General features: G+C 46.3%; 1 pseudogene; it reads left to right on the forward strand.

Moving 5' to 3' along the window:
- Window positions 1–4,294: 4,294 nt before the first annotated feature.
- LOC120586377 (uncharacterized) lies at window positions 4,295–4,413 on the forward strand (annotated as a pseudogene).

Below are 4,413 nucleotides of genomic sequence, written 5' to 3' on the forward strand. Positions count from 1 at the left end.
GTCCAAAAAAATGTTTTAATGTTAATATTTTTAAAATCAAAAAAAAAATTAAATATAAAAAGAATATGTAATAACAAATCCAGCCTGGATTACAATCCTCTTTCTATGCCAACACAGTCATATTATTTTTAATAGTTTTTATAGAGAAGGGACCCACAAAAGCGACAATGTCTAGAACCCGTGAAAGTCAGAATGCAGCCGCGGCGCACTGCTGACAACAAACTCTCCACGTCCTCCAGTTGCAGTTAGTTTCCTTCTAGTTTTCCCATTCTCGCCCAATCACTAAATCCAACCTCCTTAAAAAAAAAAAAAAAAAAAATCTTCGTCTCACCCTTCAAGTTAGTTTCTCTTCTCAAGATATTCACATTTACTTCCTACTTAGGGCAACAAATCTAAGGGCAGGCCAGTAACATTCCAAGACTCATTCACGGTCTTTGAGAAAGGACAACATCTAGCAGATGACCCAGAGCAGACGGGGAGGTGACGATATCGGGGAGAACAGGTCAGACGGAAGGCAGATGGCGAGGGAGGGAGAGAGAAGACCCGAGAATCTGGGAAATCGAAGACACAGCAGAGCTGGCGATGAAGTGCAAGGAGGAGGTTTTTAAACATGCGGAGTACACGAATTTGGGAAATTCTTTAAAGTGGTATATGTGGGGGATTTTAACCCACGTCTTGCTGCATGCCTAACCCTTATTCATTCAATTAATTTTTGAGCATCTATCTCCTACCAGGGGAGGATATAAAGATAAAACAATGTAAAGATAAAGCCCACACATGAAGGGCTCCCAGATTAGAGGGACAGAAATAGATTAAAATACACGTGATGAAGGCAGGAATAAAGTATGTTATGGGAGCTTTGAGGAGGGACAAAAAATCCAGCTGAGGCTGGAGGGCAGAGAAAGGTATCAAAGACGGCTTCCTGGAGGTGGCTGCCTGCATGGATTATTAGATGAGCAGGAATTTCCCAGATTGGAGCTGGGAAAAGAGAGGGCATTACAAGCAGAAGGGACTCTGAGAGCTAAGCCAGCAAGACTAGAAACATCCTGGTGTGAGGTTAAGGGAAGGTGGAGCAAGGCCAGAGCTTTGGAAAGCAGGACCAATGAGCTTCCCCGGGCAGGAGAGGAAGGGAAGCAGCAAGGCCAGTGATAGTGGGACCGATGCAGGACAGGGAGCTCTTGCTCCGCCCAGCTCCAGCTCAGTGGCCCCTTGGGGAGAAGATTGCTTTCGATTGTCACATCTGATCTCTCTCTTTCAGACCCTCTGCTACCCCAAACGGTTCTCTCAAATCCCATTCTCTCAAGGCCTCGTCTGCACCATTTTCATGCTCCATGACAAGCCTGTCCCGGAGACATCTACTTTGCACAGGGGACTCAAGAGGACTGAAAAGGCCCCCAGACCAGCATTTCCCAAACTGCCGAGTTCAACACTAGGAAGGTATTTATGGAGGAAAGGATTCCTTGATTTCAAAAATGGGGAAATGCCGCACATTTTTGGTCCCTATTCAGGGAAAGACAATACACAGTCACATATTTTAAAAGGCCCTGAGAAGGCCTACAGAGGAAAAACCTGTTTAATTTTATTTAACCCAGTATCTCACATTCTTATTTGACCAAGGAGCGTCTGTTCACATCTAATAGAAGTGTTCTGTTGGACACAACCTGGAGAATATCATTTTAGAACCAAAGGAATAAATCTCTAATGGAAGAATTTCAGACAGCAGGAGGTAAGTTATTTCTGGGCAGGGGGATCTCTCTAGTCCACCATCAGTATAAGGCACCCTCAGCCTGAAGGCCCTGACAAATGGTCACCACATTTTCTTACATGCATCAGTTGGACTAGTCCAGTGAGCAGCCAAACTCAGCCATGTTCTCATTTCTCCCTGAGCTTGAGCTGAGGTAACCAACCTTCCTCCCCTGTCCTCATTCTCCACCCACACCCTACCCTAACCCCACCTGGCTGACCCTGCCATATTTTATAATAGTTAGGCTGGAAGACACTCCAAAGTGTTTTAATCCATGCCACACATACAGAGAAATAAGCCACTGTGGTCATCACTAGTTCTGTTCATTAAATAATTATAGATCCCTTCCACTCCTGGCCACATGGTAAGATTACACATTTGGGTTCCCTTCTGGTTGACTGAGGCAAGTGACTGGACAAAGAGCATGAGCAGATGGGACATGTGTTTCTTTTGAGCCTGACATTTAATTGCCATTGCAAGACCCTCAAGAATCTCTTTCTTTTCCTATAAGACAGCAACCAGCAATGTTCAAGATGGTGACTATTCTGTCAATTTGGAGTGACTACAATGAACAGAGCAGCTCTGCCAAACCACGACAGACATGGGATGGTGAATGAAAAATAACCCTTTGTTATTTGAGCCACCGAGATCTGGAGGTTGTTTGTTACTGTAGCATAGCTTAGCCTATCCTGACAGATACAAGCTTTTACTACGATGAGGCATGTTACGGGCCATGAAGAGAAAGAGAGCAGTCAGCAGAGTTAGGGAGAGTAGCAAGCATAAAGGCTCAAGGGGATGGGAGAGTGGTAGGAAATAAAGTTGAAGAGGTAACCCCTGGTCGGATCACGTAGCATCTCGGGGGCCATGATAAGGATTTAGGATTTTATTCAGTAACAGGCAGGAAGCCATCCAAGGTTTTAGGAAGAGGGGTGACAGGATCTGGCTTGTGATTTCAAAGGATTGTTCTAGAGGCTTTGTTGAGTCCAGACTGTAGAGGGGCAGAAGAAGAAGCAGGGAGACCAGACAGGCTTCTGCAGTGATCCACATGAGGGATGGTGGTGACTTGGACCAGGGAAAGCAATGGCGGCGCTGACAGGATGTGCTCGGGGACGGGACTTGAGGAGGGTAAGAGAGAAAGAGCTGTGAAGCTGTAAAGCCAAAGCAGTGGCATCTCTGTGAAGGCCGCGATGTACGTGTCTCATCCTGGACTTTCCCTGCTGGGAAGATCACTGAGTGAGAAGAGAGACGCTCCCTCCTGACACCCTAACTCTGGGTAAGGCAGGAGCCAGTGCAGGGGCGGGGATCTGAGGGAGTCTGCCAGGCCCCGAGGTCTGGAATGCCATTTAAATGCATGCGTGCCAGGCCACTTGGCTCACGTTCAGGATGAATCTGCCACTGCTCCCTCTGACAATGTTTAGCATGAAATAAAAAGTATGGCTTTCAAATGATACCACGAGGAAGATTCTTGAGCAAATATGGCCAAAGCCTCTCTGCAGAATGTTCTCAGAGGCTGGGATTCCATCCACCTCCAGCCTCCTTTTTCCGTCTGGTCCTTCCTAGCCCCACTCTGAGTTTCAGCCGCACAATTGCATTGGCCTCCTCACAGGCCCACCACCTCCCCACCCTTCCCCTCCAGTTCTGCTCACTGCTGCCAAAGTCATCTTCCTTACATTATTTCCCTACTCAAAATCCCTCTCTACCTTCTTGCTGCCAGTCAAATCCCTCAGGCTGCCAGTGAGGGCCTCCCTAGTTTGTTTCAAACGAATCTTTTCTCTGGTTTTGTTTTTGTCGCCCAAATATTTCCTGTTAATCTAACTTCCGCTATGCATGAAATACAGAATTTCTAAATATACATTGAGCTTTTTACACTTTTCATGGCTGGACACTTGCCTAAGGCTTTCTCTCTGCCAGGAACAATGTCCCTCATCTCTTAAATGCTCCAAATCCTCCCTAGATGATATTCAACACCCACTTCCCTGTGGTCCTACAGATAAACTCTTCGTGTGTGAATCAGGCTGATGGCATGGGCCCCTTTTCTTGTGGATAATTATGCACTGATTTTATGTTCTCTGTTAGGTTAAGGGCTTCTTGAGTGCAAGGGCCACGTCTGGCTCATCTTTAAATCCTGAAGAGTCCTGAGTACATGCCCTCACATGTAGCAAATGCTCAAAAAGCGTCTGTGTTTGTCAGGACTTTGGGTTACAAGTAACAGAAACTCGACTTAAGCTGCCTTAAACAGTGTAAGAGAATTGATTGGCTCATGCAACTGCAAAATCCCGGGGTAGATCCAGCTTCAGAAAAAGCTAGGTCCAGGTGGTGGACTGACATCATGAAGCATTGCCTCCTCTCACTTTACTGTGTCACTGTCTTCCATGTGTTGGCCTTGTTCTCAGAGTATATTTCCCCACACAGTGACAAAGATGTTTGCTGGAAGCTACAGGTTTAGAACCTACTCCCTTAGAAACCCAGTAGGAAGAATGAGTTTCTTATTTGATAATTCCACCAAGGATCTTGGAGGAGATTCTGATTAGCCAACTAGAGCTAGATGCTGTCTATGGCCATGCCACCCTGAACAAGCCCGATCCCGTCTGATCTCAGAAGCAAAGCAGGGCTGGGCTTGGTTAATACTTGGATGAGAGACCACCTAGGAAGACCAGGTGCTGTAGGCG

Source organism: Pteropus medius, unplaced genomic scaffold (assembly GCF_902729225.1).
Source record: "Pteropus medius unplaced genomic scaffold, Ma_sr-lr_union100, whole genome shotgun sequence".
Classification (NCBI taxonomy): Eukaryota; Metazoa; Chordata; class Mammalia; order Chiroptera; family Pteropodidae; genus Pteropus; species Pteropus medius.